A 20,517-nucleotide genomic window follows, 5' to 3' on the forward strand; every position below is an offset into this window, starting at 1 on the left:
ACATCGGGGAGGGTGGGGTCAGGGCCGCGCGTTCCCATCCCTGAGGCTCTTCCCGGGAACCCACCTCCCAGACCTTTGCTGGAGTGGCACCCACGCTCCCAAGACGCCCAGGCAGTTTCCGGGGGGATCTGCTTATATAGAGCAGCCGCCCCTGAGGTCAAAACCCTGCTCAGGGTTCCGTTACACGGTAAGTACAATGACAATGGCTGCATTCAACTTAGTGTACATTATACATAATGTATATGTAAATACCACATCCATTAAAGTTGATTTTTAAAGCTTCATTTTGAAATAATTGTAGATTTACAGAAGAGTCACAAAGATTGTATAAGAGGGTTCCTTAGACGCTGACATTGCAGCCACCGAGTGTTCGTCAAAGCTGAGACCTGGACGTGGTGCCAGCGACCACCCCACTGAAGACTTCATTTGGGCCTCACCACTTTTCCAGATCCACCTCCCGGGTTCAGGCGATTCTCCTGCCTCAGCCTCCTGAGTACCTGGGACTACAGGCACGCGCCACCACACCTGGCTAATTTTTGTATTTTTAGTAGAGACGGGTTTCACCGTATTGGCCAGGGTGGTCTCGAACTCCTGACCTCCTGATCCGCCTGCCTCAGCCTCCTAAAGTGCTGGGATTACAGGCATGAGCCACTGCACCCGGCCCAATGTTAATATTTAATAATGGAAAAATACTTTTTAACTTGTAATAAAACTATGGGGAAAATTATAGAATTGAATGAAAAATTAAATAATATCTAAATAAAGAAAGACACTTGTTATTTTTCTGGGCTGGGTAACTCCACACGTAAAGACGTCCATCCTCCCCAAACTCCGAAGAGTTAAGAAGAAAATTCTGTGAAATCTGACAAGCTGAGTGCTGCATACAGACCTGCAAAAGGCCCATTTGCCAGGACAGACACCTGAAGGAAAAAGAGGAGAGTCAGGTCCACCAGATAGCAAGACAGAATGATGATGGTGCAGCCGGAGGAAGACAGACAATGGGCCCAGAGTGGGGAGCCCGTCCCCAGACCCCCACGGACACAGGACCCACACGTGGGACCAGAGACAGAGGTGGAACTTCAGGACCCTGGAGAAAGAATGCAGTATCCCCAGATGGGACGGGACACTTGATGGGAAAGAATAAAACTGGACCCCTGCACAACACACAGACACATTCTTATTGCTTGTAGAACTAAACATGAATCCCAAATAAATGCAGGCAAAGAAAAACACAGTCCTTGCCACTCTCTGGCCCGTCACCAGCTGTATTTCCCTTTGTAGTTGTCTGTTACCTGAAATGGTGCCATCTGTTTTGTGTTTGCTTCTGATTGCCAGTCTGCTAACAGAAAGCCCCACGGGAGCAGGCAGTCAGCTTGGAGCTGCATCCCTGGCACCTAGAGCAGAGCCTGCCACATAGCAGGTGCTCAGCAAATAGTCTAGCTCTGTCGCCCAGGCTGGAGTGCAGTGGCAGGATCTCAGCTCACTGCAACCTCCACCTCACAGGTTTAAGTGATTCTCCTGCCTCAGCCTCCCAAGGAGCTGGGATTACAGGCGTCTGCCACCATGTCTAACTAATTTTTGTATTTTTAGTAGAGACAGGGTTTCACCATGTTGGCCAGGCTGTTCTTGAACTCTTGACCTTATGATCCGCCTGCCTCGGCCTCCCAAAGTGCTGGGATTACAAGCGTCAGCCACCGAGCCTGGCCACAACCTGACTTTAAGACTTACTATAGGCTGGGCGTGGTGGCTCACGCCTGTAATGCCAGCACTTTGGGAGGCCAAGACGGGCGGATCACAAGGTCAGGAGATCGAGACCATCCTGGCTAACACGGTGAGACCCCGTCTCTACTAAAAATACAAAAAATTAGCCGGGTGTGGTGGCAGGTGCCTGTAGTCCCAGCTACTCAGGAGGCTGAGTCAGGAGAATGGCGTGAACCCGGGAGGCGGAGCTTGCAGTGAGCCGAGATCGCGCCACTGGACTCCAGCCTGGGGGACAGAGCGAGACTCCGTCTCAAAAAAAAAAAAAAGACTTACTATAATCAAGGCACTATGGTATAAACAAAAGAACAGACATATAGGCCAGGCACAGTGGCTCACGCCTGTAATTCTAGCACTTTGGGAGGCCGAGCTGGGCGGATTACCTGAGCTCAGGAGTTCAAGACAAGCCTGATGGACATGGTGAAACCCCGTTTCTACTAAAAATGCAAAAATTAGCTGGGTGAGGTGGTGCGCGCCTCTCAAGTAATCCCAGCTACTTGAGAGGCTGAGGCAGGAGAATCGCTTGAACCGAAGAGGTGGAGGTTGCAGTGAGCCGAGATGGCACCACTGAACTCCAGCCTGGGCGACAGTGAGACTCCGTCTCAAAAAAAAAAAAAAAAAAAAGAACAGACATATAGATCAATGGAAAGTATAGAAAGTCCAGAAATAGACCCATACATATATCGTCAATCGATTTTTGACAGAGCTGCAGAGGGAATTCAATGAGGGTGAGGATAGTCCTTACTTCTGTTTTCTTTTCTTAGACAGGGTCTTGCTCCGTTGCTCAGGCTGCAATGCAGAGGCTCAATCATAGCTCACTGCAGTCTCAACTTCCTGGGCTCAAATGATCCTCCCACCTCAGCCTCCCATGTGCCACCATGCCCAGCTAATTTTTAAAAAACATTTTTGGTAGAGACAGGGTCTCACTATGTTGCCCAGGCTGGTCTCAAACTCCTGGGATCAAGTGATCTGCCTGCCTCAGCCTCCCGAAGTGCTGGGATTGCAGGCATGAGCCACTGTGCCCGGCCAGATAGTGCCTTCAGAAGTGTACTGGCTCAATTCAATATCCATGTGCAAAATAAACACATAGGTAAATGTTTTCCTTTACCTGACACTTTATATAAAAATGAACTCACAATCAATCATAGATCTAAATGTCAAAGCTGAAATTATACAACTTCTAGAAGAAAACATAAGAGAAAATCTCTGGGACTTTGGCTTAAGCAAAGATTTCTTGTATAAGTGACAAAAGCATAAATCTTAAAAAGAAAAATTGATAAACTGAATTTCATCAACATTAAACATTTTTGCTCTTCTGTGATATTATGAGATATATACATATATATATGTTTTCATCCATGGCTCCTGCCTCTCACTGCCATGGCCCTTGTTATAATGTTGGGGCCCTTTAGAATCAGGCAACAGAACCCCTCTCTCTGACCTCCTGTCCTCCTTTCACCTGTGCAGGGCAGGACTCAAATTTTCCCGACTTCCTGATGGTGAGTCATAAGCCCTCATTTCAGAAGGGGCCCTGCTCCGTGCCCTGGAGGAAGGAACGCTGCAGAGAGAGGCCAAGAGGAATCTGGACAAGTCTTGCTGTGTTTAGATCACACCCTTTCCATTGGTTGCATTTCTACGGGGACGTCCATGCTTCTTCCCCCATGCCTATCCGATGGAGTCTCCTCAAGAGGCGGGGTTCAGGAGCTTCCGGAGAGCTGGGCACACGGAGGCTGGAAGGAAGGCGAAGAACTCATCCGCGTGCCAGGAGGGTGGCACCCCAGCTCCACGGGGTGGACGCTCCTCAGGAGGGTGGCACCCCAACTCCACGGGGTGGAAGCTCCTATGCTTGGGACCCTTCAGGCCTGGCCACGTGTCTCTTCATCTGGCTATGTGTATCCTTGAAAATATCCTCTGTAGGCCGGGCACGGTGGCTCACACCTGTAATCCCAGCACTTTGGGAGGCCGAGACAGGCGGATCACCTGAGGTCTGGAGTTCGAGACCAGCCCGGCCAACACGGTGAAACCCCATCTCTACTAAAAATACAAAAATCATCCAGGCATGGTGGCATGTGCCTGTAATCCCAGCTACTCGGGAGGCTGAGGCACAAGAATTGCTTGAACCGGGGAGGCAGAGTTTGCAGTGAGCCCAGATTGCACCATTGTACTTTAGCCTGGGCGAGAGAGGGAGGCTCCATCTCAAAAAATAAAAAATAAAAAGATCCTCTGTAATAAACCATAAGCACGTGTTTCCCTGAATTCTGTGAGCTGCTCTAGCAATTACACCCAAGAGGAGGTCGCATGAACCCCAACTTGAAGCCGGTCGTTCAGACATTCTAGGGTCCTGGACTTGCGATTGGTGGGATGGAGGGGGCGGCCTTGTGGGATTGAGCCCTCAACGCGGGGTTTCTGAGGCTGTCTCCAGGTAGACAGCATCAGAATGGAACTGAATTGGAGGACACCCTGCTTTTGTCCACTGCAGGACTGACTGCTTGCTTGGGAAAACCTTCACACATTTGGTCACAGACGTCTTCTGTGTTGATTATCCTTGTGGAGTGAGGGCAGAGGGAAAAACAGTTTGAGTTTTTCTTAACATCTTCAAAAGACACTGTCTTAAAAAATGAAAAGGTACACCACAGGCTGAGAGAATATATTTGCAAACCACACATCTGATAAAGATCTTATATTCATGGCCGGGCGCAGTGGCTCACGCCTGTAATATATATACATATGTGTGTGTGTGTGTATATATATATGTGCGTATATATATATGTGTATATATATGTGTGTGTGTATATATATATGTGTATATATATATATGTGTATATATATATTAGCCAGGCATGGTGACGGGCGCCTGTAATCCCAGCTACTTGAGAGGCTGAGGCAGGAGAATTATTTGAACCCTGGAGGTGGAGGCTAGACTGCACTCTAGCCTGGGCGACAAGGCAAGACTCTGTCTCAAAAAAACAAAAGGTTGGCCGGACGCAGTGGCTCACACCTGTAATCCCAGTACTTCAGTAGGCTGAGGCGGGCGGATCACGAGGTCAGGAGATTGAGAACAGCCTGGCTAATATGGTGAAACCCCATCTCTACTAAAAAAAAAAAAAAATGCAAAAATTAGCCGGGCATGGTGGCACGTGCCTGTGAGGCTGAGGCAGGAGAATTGCTTGAACCTGGGAGGTGGAGGTTGCAGTGAGCCGAGATCAGGCCACTGCACTCCAGTCTGGGTGACAGAGCGAGACTGTCTCAAAAGAAAAAAAAAAAGTCTTATATTCAGAATACACACAAAAAAACTCTTACAACTCAATAACAGGAACAAAAACAACCTGATTTTTAAAGTGGACAAAAGACATTTCACCAAAGAAGAGAAACAGATGGCAACTAAGTATAGTCATGGACCATGTAACGCAACATGATGTTGCAGCCGTTGTAAGGTATACCACGTGGTACCTTTTCTATGTTTAGATGTGCTTAGGTACACAAATACTCACCACTGTGTTACAACTGCCGTGGCATTCAGGCAGTCACGTGCTGTGCAGGGTTGTGCCCGGGAGCACCAGGCTACCCCCAACAGCCTGGGTGTGCAGGGTTGCTCCATCTGGGTGTGCAACAGTGCACTCTTTGATGTTTGCACAGCGACAAAGTCACCTAATGACACAGTCCTCAGAACTCGTCCCCTTCGTTACATGACGCATGACTGCATGAAAAGACACACGTTCCTGTTACAAATAAAGCTGATAGACATATCAGTCATAAGGGAATTCAAACTTAAATCACACAGAGATACCACCACATTCCTACTCGAATGTCTGAAATTAAAAAGATTGACTGTGCTAAGTGTTGGCAAGGAACACTGGTGGAGGAACTGGAACACTCAGGCATACTTGTGGGAAGGTAAATGCTACAACCACTTTGCCAACAGTTTAGCATTTTCCTGTACTACTGAACTCGCTCACCAAATGACCCAGAAATTCCACTCCTAGGTGTTTCCCCAAGAGAAACAAACACTTAAGTTCACACAACGGCAGGAACGGGAATGTTCATGGTAGTTTCATTTGTAACAGCCAAAGCCAGAAAGCAACTCAAATGTCCATCAACAGGTGAACAGTCAAACTGTGGTACGTCCACACAGGGAGCATCACTTAGCAACAGAGACAGACGAATTGCTGATACACCAAACAACACGGGAGAATCTCAAAGTCTTTATGCTGAGTATAAAAGGCCATATACAAATTATTTAATTTTATGTATGTATATTTGGGTGCAAACAAATCTATAGTGACAGAAAGAAAATATAGATTGCGTGGGGCCAGGCAGACTTAACCATGGTGATGGTGAAACTCATTGGAGTGTACACTTAAGAGGACAATGGTTATTGAAAACAAATTGTACCACTATCAAATTGATCAGAAGCCCTAACAAATTAAAAGCTAGAGATATTACAGGCCATTTTCCCTGATCATAATCTAATCAAGTTACAAATACTAAAAACATGACCAAACCACTAACTACGGAAGCCCAAATATTAGAAACAAGGACGTAAGTAACCCTTCAATTGAAGAGAAAATAAAAACTGAAACTGTAAAGATTCCAGAAAGCAGCCGGGCACAGTGGCTCACACCTGTAATCCCAGCACTTTGGGAGGCCAAGGCGGGAGGATCACAAGGTCAGGAGTTTGAGACCAGCCTGGCTAACATCGTGAAACCCTGTCTCTACTAAAAAAGATACAAAAATTAGCCGGGCGTGATGGCACATGTCTGTAATTCCAGCTACTCAGGAGGCTGAGGCAGGATAATTGCTTGAACTCGGGAGGCAGCTGTTGCGGTGAGCTGAGATTGCGCCACTGTACTCCAGCCTGAGCAACAGAGTGAGATTCCATCTCAAAAAAAAAAAAAAAAAAAAAAAAAAATCCAGAAAGCATGAAAGATAAACACTAGGTGTCTAAACTTAGGGTCCAGGACTAAAACTTTTTTGGGAGGAAATTCATAGTCTTTCATTTTAAAGAAGAGCAGAAAGTATAGGAACTTCATTGCCATCTTAAGAAATTTAAAAGAAACAAAACAAAATAACCCCAAATAAGACAGGAAGAGATAATTAATGAAGAGAAAAGCAGAAAATGGACAATGGTGAACAGTAAATCTGCCTGCACTAAGACCGAGGGCGTGACACACAGCTGCTGCTGCGATTCTGCGCTGTTTCGGAGGTTCCCGTGAAGTGCATGAGAAAATAAGACAGTCAATAAGACAGTCATGTGCCACATAAGGCCGTTTCGGTCAACAGCAGGCCGCATGTATGACAGTGCCCTGGAAGGCGACAGCACCGAATTCTCACAGTGCCTTTTCTTTCTTTTTTTTTGAGACCTGTTGTCCAGACTGGAGTGCAATGGCGTGATCTTGGCTCACTGCAACCTCCACTCCTGGGTTCAAGCGATTCTCGTGCCTCAGCCTCCCAAGTAGCTGGGATTACAGGCGTGTGCCACCACGCCTGGCTAATTTTTGCATTTTTAGCAGAGATGGGGTTTCACCATGTTTGGCCAAGCTGGTCTCAAACTCCTGACCTCAAATGATCCACCCACCTTGGCATCCCAAAGTGTTGGGATTACACGCGTGAGCCACCACGCCTGGCCTCGCGGTGCCTTTTCTATGCTTAGATGTACAGCCTCACCCTGGTGCTGCCACTACTGTGGTGTTCAGTGAGGTGTCTGCTGTGCAGGTTTGCAACCCGGGAGCAATGGTTGCACCACACGGCCTAGGCGTGTGGGAGGCTGCATCAACTAGGCTTCTGAAGGGAGATTCCATGACAGTCCCACAGCCACGAACGTATTCCCGTCAACACAGGATGGTAATACGAGTTATATCATAAAAGAAGACAGCCAATTCTCTCTGTCTCCGTGTCTCCCACCTCTCTTCCTGACGACACGATCCTATCTCTAAGAAACTCAAGACAGTGCAGTAAAAACCTACCAGAACACATCACGGAATGTGGTAGCATGGCTAAATACAATATCCATACTTCAGAATTAAGTTTTCCCCCACACTGTCAAGAACAAGCTAGAAACAGGAACAGGAATGACGTTCCACTTACAATAATGAGGAAAACACACAATAAGTAAGAAAATATAACCTACTTAGAAATAAATTTAATAAGGAAATCTATAGAACCTATAGCAGGAAAAAAAATCATGGATTTAAATCGTATGGTTTTGGAAAGACATGCCAGATTCTTGGCGGGCAGGCTTAGTATCATAATGATGTCAGCCGCGTCAACAATAATGTGCAATTGTATGTAATCCGGATCGCACCTCCAGCTTAAACTCCAACGCTTTTGTTCTTTTTGGGGCTTTGGATAAAATTAAGGTTCATATGGCAGAATTGATGTCAGAGGAGACTCAACCCAAGTGTCACAAAGAAGTGAAAACGCACCTTGCCGGGGCTCGGGAAGCGCCTGCAGAGTCACTGAGACGGCTCTGGCGGCCGTCAGCGGGGAGGCCGGCAAGCGTGGGGAGCTGCGCGCTCAGCCTCCACGGGCAAGGTGGGCGGCGGCAGCCATTTTGGGACGCAGGCGGCAGCCATCTTGGAACGCAGTGCGACGCCGCCGAGCACGTGCGGAGGTCACGCAGCGTCCCACTCCTGGGCGGCGGCCTGCTAGGGTGGGTGCTCCTCTGTGGAGAAACGTGCTCCTCTGTGGAGAAACGTGCCCACACACGCTCGCGCACCGTCTGTCTCGGCAGCGGCCCTGGCGTGTGGCCGGAGACAAGGTGATATCTTGGGCGTGTGGCCATACGGCCACCGCACATCCACGGCGGGGAAGCCCGGGGCCTGGAGAGGGAGGGAGGGGCTGCTGTGGGCGCTGCGGCCGGAGAGCCCCAGGCAGACAAGCGCGTGGCAGAGCCCATGTTTGGAAGGCAAAAAGGAAAAACAATCATGTATGAATATACCCATGTTGTTATGATTATCTAAAGATAGAAGGAGGATTGGAGGGTTACACACCAGGTTCACACTGAACCCAAACCTTGAAAAAAAATAACAGGTGTTCCTTTCAAGCCCTCATGGAATGCTTACAAGGGCCAGGTGTCAGTCTCCACCACAATGAGATACCGGCTCACACCCACTCAGACGGCTATTATCAAAAACCAGGAAATCACAAGTGTTGGCAACAACGTGAAGAAACTGGAACCCTGTGCCTTGTTGTTGGGAATGAGAAACAGCACAGCTGCTGTGGAAACAGTCTGGCAGTTCCTCAAAAAATTAAACATAGAATTGCCATATGATCTAGCGATTCCATTTCTAGGTATAGACCCACAAGAACTGAAAGCAGAGACTCTCACAGATACCTCCATACCGCTGTTCATAGCAGCATTAACCACAATAACCAAGAGGGAGAAACAACCCAGGGTGTCCATCAGCAGATGAATGGACAAGCACAATGTGGTGTAAACAGAATGGAATATTATACAGCCTTAAAAAGGGATTAGGTTCCAACACAAACTGCAACATGGATGAACCTTGAGGACACTATGCTAAATGAAATAAGCCAGACACAAAAGGACACATACTGTAGGATTCCACCTACATGAGTCCCGAGAGTAGCCAAATTCATTGAGACAGGAAGTAAAGTGGTGGGTGTGAGGGGCTGGGGGAAGGAGAGTGGAGAGTGAGTGTTTAATGTAGACAGTTTCAGTTGGAATGAAAAGTTCTGGAAATAGAGGTGTTAGTTGCACAACATTGTGATGTACTTAATGCCACTGAATTGTGCACTTAAAATAATTTAAATGGTAAATTTTATGCTATATATTTTACCACAAAAAAGAGAAGCATATACCTGACTTCAAACTATACTACAAGACTACAGTAACCAAAACAGCATGGTACAGGTACAAAAACAGACACATAGACCAATGGAACAGAATAGAGAACTCAGAAATAAGCCTGCACACCTACAATCATCTGATTTTCAACAAACCTGACAAAAACAATGAGGAAAGGATTCTCTATTTAATAAATGGTGCTGGAAGAACTGGCTAGCCATATGAAGAAAATGGAAACTGGACCCCTTCCTTACACCTTATACAAAAATTAACTCAAGGTGAATTAAAGACTTAAATGTAAAACCCAAAAGTATAAAAACCCTAGAAGAAAATCTAGGCAATACCATTCAGGACATAGGGAAGATTGAGAATTTCATGATGAAAACATCAAAAGCAATTGTAATAAAGCAAAAATTGACAAGTGGGAGCTAATTAAAGAGCTTCTGCATGGCAAAACAAACTGTCATCAGAGTGAGCAGACAACCTACCGAATCGGAGAAACATTTTTCAATTTATCCATCTGACAAAGGTCTAATGTCCAGAATCTACAAGGAACCCAAACGAAAGACATTTACGCGGCCAACAAGCCTGTGAAAAAAAGCTCAACATCACTGATCACTAGAGAAATGCAAATCAAAACTCCAATGAGATACCATCTCACACCAGTCAGTATGGTGATTATTAAAAAGTCAAGAAACAACAGATGCTGGGAAGGTTGCAGAGAAATAGGAACACTTTTACACTGTTGATGGGAGTGTAAATTAGTTCAACCACCGTGGAAGACTGTGGCAATTCCTCAGAGACCTAGAACCAGAAATACCATTTGACTCAGCAATCCCATTACTGGGTATACCCAAAAGAATATAAATCATTCTATTATAAAGATATATGTACGTGTATGTTCATTGCAGCACTATTCCCAATAGCAAAGATAGGGAATCAACCCAAATGCCCATTGATGATAGACTGGATAAAGAAAATGTGGTACATATACAACATGGAATACTACACAGCCATAAAAAAGAATGAGATCATGTCCTTTGCAGGGATACGAATGGGGCTGGAAGCCATTATCCTCAGCAAACTAACACAGGAACAGAAAACCAAACACCGCATGTTCTTACTCGTAAGTGGGAGTTGAACATTGAGAACACATGGACACAGGGAGAGGAAAAACACACACTGGGGCCTGTGGAGCAGGGGAAGACAGAGCATCAAGAAAAATAGCTAATGCATGCTGGGCTTAATACCTAGGTGATCGGCTGGCAGGTGCAGCAAACCATCATGGTACATGTTTACTACCTATGTAACAAACCTACACATCCTGCACATGTATCCCGGAACTTAAATTTTTTTTTTTTGAGATGGAGTTTCACTCTTTGTTGCCCCGGCTGGAGTGCAGTGGCACAATCTCAGCTCACTGCAACCTCTGCCTCATGGGTTCAAGAGATTCTCCTGCCTCAGCCTTTCAAGTAGCTGAGATTTACAGGCAGGTGCCACCATGCCCGGCCAATTTTTTTTTTTTTTTAGTAGAGATGGGGTTTTCACCGTGTTGGTCAGGCTGGTCTCAAACTCCTGACCTCAGATGATCCGCTGTCCTCGGCCTCCCAAAGTACTGAAATTACAGGCGTGAGCCACCTTGCCCGGCCTTAATTTTTTTTTTAAAACAGAGAAGCATAAATTTTAAATGATTTATAATCTCACCTGTCAAAAAATGTTAGGCCACCTCTGTTGACATTTGTCTTTCTTGATATATTAATCTCAATATGTTTTCCAGAGCAGAAATAAGGCTGCATGCTTTGGCTCAGAGTCACAGCACAGGTGCAGCACAACCAGGAACAAAAAATCCTCGGCCGGGTGCGGGGGTCACACCTGTCATCCCAGCACTTTGGGAGGGTGAGGTGGCTGGATTGCTTGAGCCCAGGAGCTCAAGACCAGTCTGGGTAACATGGCAAAACCCTGTCTCCACAAAAAAATTATGAAAAATTAGCCAGGCATAGTGGCACGCACCTGTTGTCTCAGCTACCTGGGAGGCTGAGGCATGAGAATTTCTTGAGTCTGGGAGGTGGAGGTTGCAGTGAGCTGAGACCCTGGCTCAAAAAATAAATAAGTAAATAAATAAATAAATAAATAAAAATAAAAAAAATCCTCCTCCTGGACCCTTGTAAATGTAACATCTCTCTAACAACAAATGAGTTGGAAAATATTAAAACCACAGTTACCACATCTCCAGGAACTGGATGTATCGAGGCCTCAATCCAGCAGCATCTCAGGGGTGGCCCATGCTGTTCATTCCCTGAAATGCTCACACTCCCGGCAAGCCCAGGCACACACAGCAAAACACACCTCACTTCAATTGCCAGAGAAAAGGCAACCAAACAAACCAAGGCAGGCAGAGGAAAGGAGTTTGCAAAGCTAACGGCAAAACGAATCCATCCAGAAAGACAAATGTCAAAAGAGTCAGCAGTTCAGGAGGTGGGTCTTGAACCTCCCATAAAACAGGCATCGGGCAGCTGCTCAGAGTGAGAAGACAGAAAGAAGCCCGGGACACACAAAACGAGGGGAAATGATTGAGAACTAGCCACACCCAGACAGGAAATAAGATGGTCAAATAATATTTTACACACACTTTCCTAATACACTTAAAAACTTGAATGAAATGGATTGTCTTTAAAACCTGTTGTAAAAATCTGAGAACGATGTCTAAGAATTCACAGATGGATTCTTTCAAACATTCAAGAAACAGATAATTCCAATGATATTTAGAATGTTCTTGGAACGGAGAAAAAGAAGGAAATCCTCTGTGTTATTTTTGTGAAATTAACATAAGAGCAATGCCAAAAATTGGTGGAGAGATAGCGATAGAGATAGAGAGAGCGCGAGTGCGCGGGCGGCAGGCCGGGCTCCAGCGAGAATGTCAGCGCTGAACGCTGGGCCAGAGCGGGAGGAGAGTCTGGCATTCCTTACTGAATTCCATGGGAAACACAGTGAGTACTCAGTGGGGCTCATTTTAGCAAAGTGAGGATGGTTCAATATTCAAACACAATTATATTCCTCACGCTGTGAACCGTATCTCGCGGGTGCTATTCTCAGGGCTGGCGGGTGGCTCTCGCCACTCCACGTCCTCGCCCACAGACAGTGGAATGGTGATGACTCCCCAAGGCCCCTTCAGCTCTGGGTAGGGCAGGGGTGCATGGGGTAGGGCCCGGCCAAAGCTTCTCATTCTCCCCCAGAAAGGGGCCCTGTGGCTGCCGAGCCTCTGCCCTGCCTCCCTCCCTCACTCAGCCTTGAACACGGACACGTGGCCTGAGGGGGTGGGGGGGACCTCAGGCCATGGGGGCCACACATGTGACCACTTCAGGACCATCACAAAGGTAGGCGTCCTCCGTAACTCTCAGAACCCAACTTTTAAACAGCTTTATGGAGGTAACTGACATACCCTAAATCCGTTTTGACGCATGTGTATGTGTGTGAAGTCATCACCACAATCGACAGTGGACACGTCCAGCCCTCAGGTTTCGTGGTGGCCTGTGTGGCCGCTCCCACCCACCACTCCAGCCACTGACCTACTTCCTGTCACTATGGATTATGGGCTTTCTCTAGAACTTTATATAAAGGGACGCACGCAATATGTGGTATCTGCAGCAGGCGGGGGGACTGGCCCCGTTACTGAGTTCGCTGCTTTCTGGGATGCCCCATCACACCAGCAGCTCACCCCTCTCCATGCTGAGCAGGACACCACGGTGTGGATGCACACGGCTCCTTCACCCGCCCACCTGTGCATGAACCGTGGGTTGTTCCTGCACATGTCCGTGTGGATCTGGGCTTTCATTTCTCTTGGGTCAACGTCTAGGAGCAGAATTGCTCAGTTGTGTATTAAATTTCTATTTTGCCTTTTAAGAAACAGCCAAGCTGTTTTCCAGTGTGGTTGTGCCATTTTAAGCTCCCACTGGAGAGTGTGAGGGCATGGGTTTCTCCACAGAGTGGCTCTGTTGACCCTGGCCACCCTAGTGGGTGTGGTGGCATCTTGCTGTGGTGTGTCCCTGTGACCAGCGCTGCTGAACATCTTCATATATCCTTAATAATCATTCCTTTAATTCCCGTATCTTCTTTGGGGGAATATCTATTCAAATCTTCTGCACATTTTCTTTTTTCTTTTTCTTTTTTTTTTTTGAGATGGAGTTTCACTCTTGTTGCCCAGGCTGGAGTGCAATGGCTTGGTCTCGGCTCACTGCAACCTCCACCTCCTGGGTTCAAGTGATTCTTCTGCCCCAGCCTCCCAAGTAGCTGGAATTATAGGTGCCCGCCACCACACCTGGCTAATTTTTGTATTCTTAGTATAGGCGGGTTTTCACCATGTTGGCCAGGATGGTCTCAAACTCCTGAGCTCAGGTGATCCACCCACCTCAGCCTCCCAAAGTGCTGGGATTACAGGTGTGAGCCACCACGCCCAGCCTCTAATTTCCTTTTGTTATAAGAAGTGGGATCTTGCTCTGTCACCCTGGCTGGAATGCAGTGGTGAAATCATGGCTCACTGCAGCCTTGAACTCCTGGGCTTAAGTGATCCTCCCACCTCTGCCTCCCAAGTAGTTCAGACCACAAGGGCACACTACCATGCCCAGCTAATTTTTAAATTTTTTATAGAGATGGGATCTCACTACATTGCCCAGGTTGTCCAGGCTGGCCTCAAACTATTGAGCTCAAGTGATCTTCCCACCTTAGCCTCCAATCAGCTAGTGCTACAGGTGCATACCACTGTGCCCAGCTAATTTTTTATTTTTCATAGAGATGGGATCTTGCTATGTTGCCCAAGCTGGCCTGGAACTCCTGGCCTCAGACAATCCTTCCTCCTCAGCCTCCCAAAGTGTTGGGATTACAGACGTGAGCCACCACACCCAGCCTCTAATTTCCACTTTGATTTCTTCCTTGGCTCGTGGGCTATTTAGAAGCGTGTTGTTTAGTTTCCAACTATTTGGAGGATTTTCTAGATACCTTTCTTTCTTTATTTCTCATTGCATTTCATTGTAGTTGGAGAATATATTTTGCATGACTTGAACCCTTTCACGTGTGCTGAGACTTGTTTCAGGACCTCGAATACGGTGTGTCTTGGCAAATGCTCCATGTGTGCCTGAAAAGAAGAAGACCTGCTCTGCTGTCGCTGCTCAGAGCATCTGTGAACATCAAGCAGGTCAGCCTGGCTGGCCGTGCTGCTCAAGTCCTGTGTATCCTTCCTGCTTCTCCGTCCTTTGGGTACCAGTTTTTGAGTTGAGTATCTCCAGCTAAAACAGTGGGTTTGTGTGTTTCTCCTGTGATCTCCTTCTGTCTTTGCTGACATATGTTGGAACTCAGCTGTCGGGTGTAGAAGCAGTTGAGACCATGATGTCCTCTTGATTAACTGACCTCTTAATCACCAGGAAATGACTTCCTTCATCTTTGGCAATATTTCTTGCACTGAAATCTCCTTGGTCTTATATTAATATAGCCACTCATGTTTTCTTCTTATTTTTTCCCTATCTTTTCACTTTTACCTGACTAGAGTCTTTATATATTTATTTATTTATTTGAGACAGAGTCTCGCTCTGTCACCCAGGCTGGAGTGCAGTGGCATGATCTTGGCTCGCTGCAGCCTCTGCCTCCCGGGTTCACATGATTCTCCTGCCTCAGCCTCCCGAGTAGCTGGGACTACAGGTGCCCACCACCATGCCCAGCTAGTTTTTTGTATTTTTAGTAGAGACAGGGGTATCACCATGTTGTCCAGGATGGTCTCGATCTCCTGACCTCAGGTGATTCAGTTGCCTCAGCCTCCCAAAGTGCTGGGACTACAGGCAGGAGCCACCGCGCCCAGCAGAGTCTTTTTATATTTAAAGTGGGTTTCTTGTATGTAGCACAGAACTGGATCTTGATTTTTTATCCAATCTGACAATTCTGCCTTTTAATGAGAGTGTTCCCAACAGACAGAGAAGAAAAAGTCATAAATCACAGGGCGTCCATCAGAGTAATAAAAAGGGTATGGGCTCGAGTGTGGGGAAATTATCTTCAGACAGAATACTGCTCGAATCCCACCTAGCAAAGTTCCAAAATAAGAGAGGAAAGGACCAAACTCTTTCTAAGTAACTTGACCACATCAAGAGCAAAACTCAAGAATATACTTAGGGGCCAGGCGCGGTGGCTCACGCCTGTAATCCCAGCACGTTCCTAATGCTGGGTGTCCTAACGCTGGGTGTCCTAACACTGGGCATCTTAAGGCTAACACCCGGTGTCCTAACGCTGCCTGCTCTAATGCTGGCTGTCCTAACGCTGGCTATCCTAATGTCCTAACACTGGCCGTCCTAATGCCAGGCACCCTTACAAATGATAGTGTACTGAGTGTTGTTTAAACATGATGGATTGAACATATATGCTTATTGACGTGCCTTTCCACAACCCCACTAAGATGGGAGGAAAGAAACTGAACAGACCGGGAGCGGTGGTTCACACCTGTAATCCCAGGACTTTGGGAGGCCAAGGCGGGCAGATCATGATGTTAAGAGATCAAGACCAGCCTGGCCAACATGGTGAAACCCCGTCTCTACTAAAAATGCAAAAATTAGCTGGGTGTGGTGGCAGACGCCTGTAGTCCCAGCTACTTGGGAGGGTGAGGCAGGAGAATTGCTTGAACCTGGGAGCCGGAGGTTGCAGTGAGCCAAGATTGTGACACTGCACTCCAGCCTGGGTGGCTGAGCTAGACTCTGTTTAAAAAAAAAAAATGAATAGTATAATTTCACAAGAATAACACAAGAGAGGAGAGCCCAGGTAAATGCGGTATCAGATTGGGGACGATGGAAAGCAGGTGCACAGATGGGCTCTGCAGAGGTATCAGACTGGGGACGATGGAAAGCAGGTGCACAGATGGGCTCTGCAGAGGTATCAGATTGGGGACGATGGAAAGCAGGTGCACAGATGGGCTCTGCAGAGGTATCAGATTGGGGACGATGGAAAGCAGGTGCACGGATGGGCTCTGCAGAGGGAGATGCTGCTGAGAAGCTGACCAGCCAGGCGGAACCCCAGGAAGACTCTGGGACTGGAGGCCCTGCTGTCAGGGGAGTGGGGCAGACACGAGGGATGGTGAAAGGTCTGTACAAAGGGCACTGGGCCCACCATCCATGTGGCAATGAGATATCAAGAAATCATTTCCTTGGAGAAACTGAACCAGAGACCCCCAGACTCAGACCAATCCTCAGGCACCAATCCTAAAGGGCAGAAGTGATTCCTTGAAAACAGAGAGTTCAGGGAATATCTGCACCCTACAGAGCCCTCACTCAAGCCCAGTCCACTGCCCTGCTCATAGATCCATCATCCAGCCACACAGAATCCATTTCTGGGGAGATGGAGCCACACTCCCCAAAAGACCTAAAGGGCCTGACCCATGTGGATTCCCGAGCATAAAAGCCAGCTCGCCACGTTCGCCCCACAGGTAAGCCCAGAATTCCCACACACGCGCAGAAGACTTCCAACAGCTTTTCCTGACTCGCTGAAACATAAATGTGCATCCAGGGAAAGTCTCTGATACAAAGAAAGCTGCAAGCTAAATGGAAAGAAAAGGAGCTTGTAACAAAATGACACAGCAAAGACCACTGCCTGGGCATCGGAGGCAGAGCCACACCTGGGTGACCCAAGCCGGTGGCCAGACATGTGAACTCAGAGGCCTCTCTCTCGTCCAGCAGGTGGAACCCCTGCTTTTCCCACCACTTGCTCTGAAAGGACCGTACAGGTATCTGCCTGCAAATACAAGGGACCCACACTCCACTTCCTCTTATAATCATGCTAGCTGTCCCCACTCTGCCTGATTTTTTTTTTTTTTAAGACGGAGTCTCGCTCTGTTGGCAGGCTGGAGTGTAGTAGCGCAATCTCAGCTCACTGCAACCTCCGCCTCCTGGGTTCAAGTGATTCTCCTGCCTCACCCTCCTGAGCAGCTTGGACTACAGGTGCCTGCCACCACACCCAGCTAATTTTTGTATTTTTAGTGGAGACTGGGTTTCACCATGTTGGCCAGGCTGATCTTGAACTCCTGACCTCAGGTGATCCGCCCGCCTTGGCCTCCCACAGTGTTGGGATCACAGGCGTGAGCCACCACTCCCGGCCCTCTTCCTGACTTTTCATTCCTGCCTCATGCAACCCGGCGATGGAGGATGGCCTCTGCGACTCACGGCATCCTCTCTGTTAGGATCTGTAGCAAAAATCTTTGAACTTGTTTCCTGTCGCGGTGCTGGATTGAATCTGCGCCTTAAATCTGAAGAACCAGGGGCTACCCCAGGCCAGGTTTTCCCCAGGAGTCCGGGAGGAACACAGGGTTGGAGTCCCTGTGCCAGAGTGATGGCCAGGCAGGTATAGCCTGTACATGGGGCAGACACAAGCCACGGGGCATCTGCCAGTATGAACAAGTGTCCTGTGGGAGGGGCCCCCGGCCATGGGTTGGGTAACTATGGTTCAAGCCGTCCACCAGGTGAAAGGATTCCATGAAAGGCACCGGGTCTAGCCCCATTCATTTCCCATTAGGGCAAGACTGCCAGCTCTCACACACTGGAACCCCAGTTTATCTGGGGGCTCCCAAAACAGAGCTCAGAGACAACACAGAGAACAGAGGAAAACTTGTAAAGAGAACGAAAATTTAGAAAACAGAAAAGAGCTCTTGGAAATTAAAAATATAAATGCAGAAATTAAAAATTCAGTTGAAGTGTTAGAAGATAAAAATAAGGGGCCGGGCATGGTGGCTCACGCCTGTAATCCCAGCACTTTGGGAGGCTGAGGCAGGTGGATCATCTGAGGTCAGGAGTTCAAGACCAGCCCGGCCAACATGGTGAAACCCCGTCTCTACTAAAAATACAAAAATTAGCCAGTCATGATGGCGAGTGCCTGTAATCCCAGCTACTTGAGAGGCTGAGGCAGGAGAATCGCTTGAACCTGAGAGGTGGAGCTTTCAGTGAGCCAAGATTGTGCCACTGCACTCCAGCCTGGGTGACAGAGTGAGACTCCGTCTCAAAAAAAAAAAAAAAAAAAAAAAAAACTACAGAACAAAGAAAAGACTTTATAAGAAGTGTAATCACAGTGCACTGCGGGGCTTGGCACTGAACAGTATTTACATACAGCCACGGAGGGGCATGGGAGCAGGTTGGTAAGCACCGAATGCTCTGGAGCCCTTACGGGAGGTTAACACGTGGCGTCCGAGATGACCCCGTGTGGCACTTACTCAGAAACGTAAGACACACACCTCTGAGTGGGGCAGCTTGAGAAGTCCATCATTGTAAGTTCCACAGTATCTTGTTCAGTCTCAAATGCAGTTGTAACAGGTTTCACAGGTCATAAATCTCAGCGGCACTTGGAGAAGCACTATGAGAGGCTGTTGATACAAGTGTTTGCCACTGCAAACCTGGCCTCTGCCCAGGCTCTTGTTACAACGGGTGGGGAAGTTGCAGACATTTACACATGACTTCCAACTTCTGTAACTTGGACTTAGGTCTCTACTTATTCCATATCCCATCATCAAAAAGTTGACTTTCTGTCTAAATGTCTGCAAAATAAACAAAGACTTCCCTGAACTATCCACCCATTCAAAGATCTTTTGTTGTCTGTCCTTGAGAATATAAACGCCTGTTAAGGGAAATTATATTTGTTACAATGTTTATGTTGAGCTATTTAAGTTATATTCATTATATTCATCTTGGAGGCTGGTTCTTCTCACCAGCCTGAGACGTCAGCTCACTGACTGCACTCACTAGTCCTAATAAATCAACAGCACTAGCAACTTTGCAGTGTCTCTTAAATTTACAAGTGGATCTGAAGGCATTCTCCGTGAAAATATTCTTTTTTTTTTTTTTGAGACACAGTCTCGCTCTGTCACCCAGGCTGGAGTGCAGTGGTGCAATCTCGGCTCACTGCAACCTCCACCTCCTGGGTTCAAGCAATTCTCCTGCCTCAGCCTCCGGAGTAGCTGGGATTACAGGCGCCCACCACCAGGCCCGGCTAACTTTTGTATTTTTAGTAGAGAACAGGGTTTCACCATGTTGGCCAGGCTGGTCTTGAACTCCTGACCTCGTGATCCACCTGCCTCAGCCTCCCAAAGTGCTGGGATTACAGGCATGAGCCACTGCGCCCAGCCAAAAATATTCATAAATGAAGTGATGAATGATTTCAAAACAATGCAGTATCTCAATTTTCCCAGTGATTTTCTCATACCACTTCTTTATACTTATTATTTGAATTCTCTTCCTAGCCTGGGAAACATGGTGGGACCCTGTCTTAAAAAAAAAAAAAAATTAGCCAAGTGTGGTGGTACACACCTATAGTCCCAGCTATTCAGGAGGCTAAGGTAGAAGGCTCACTTGAGCCCGGGAAGTTGAGGCTGCAGTGAGCTGTGATCGCTCCGCTGCACTCCAGCCTGGGTGACAGAGCAAGACCCTGTCTCAAAAATTACAAAGACCAAAAGATAGGAGAGGAGTAGGAAGAGTATAAAGCGCGCAGAAGTCCTGGAAGTGTGTTGGCAAGGACTGGAAATACACTGCATCATTTTCAACTCTGGCAATTAGAGCTTACGTCATGTTTTCAAAGAGCACGCACATTCCAAAGCACTGCAGAGGTTTTAAAGAGAAAATATGGTCCCTACATTAAGTTAAAATAAATGAAACAGCAAGAAAGCGTTTAAAAAGGCAACAACGAAGATGACAGAGGTTAGATCACATATGTTGGTCAAAACAGTGCACATTAAACAGATGCATTAAGGCTCCAATTAGATAAAAAATGAAATCCAACTACATGTATTTCTGAATGGCAGCCCACATAAAGTGACAGAAATGTTAAGCAAGGCTCAGCAGGGGCATACTGGGTGAATGTTAAAAAAAAAAAAAAAATCAGGCCGGGCGCGGTGGCTCACGCCTGTAATTCCAGCACTTTGGGAGGCCGAGGCAGGTGTATTGCCT

General features: G+C 47.2%; 1 protein-coding gene across 2 annotated transcripts in view; it reads right to left on the bottom strand.

Annotated features, from left to right (window-relative positions):
- CPLX1 (complexin 1) overlaps positions 1–20,517 on the bottom strand; it is a 40,621-nt gene that overhangs the window by 10,815 nt on the left and 9,289 nt on the right. Inside the window, exon 1 of one of the 2 annotated variants that reach the window (XM_024246550.3) lies at positions 8,181–8,321. The exons of the other annotated variant lie outside the window; for it this stretch is intronic. The gene's annotated coding sequence lies outside the window, so the exon portion shown is untranslated. Of the gene's footprint in view, positions 1–8,180; positions 8,322–20,517 lie in introns of those variants that run through there. 2 annotated transcript variants of the gene reach the window in all.

Source organism: Pongo abelii, chromosome 3 (genome assembly GCF_028885655.2).
Source record: "Pongo abelii isolate AG06213 chromosome 3, NHGRI_mPonAbe1-v2.0_pri, whole genome shotgun sequence".
Taxonomy (NCBI): Eukaryota; Metazoa; Chordata; class Mammalia; order Primates; family Hominidae; genus Pongo; species Pongo abelii.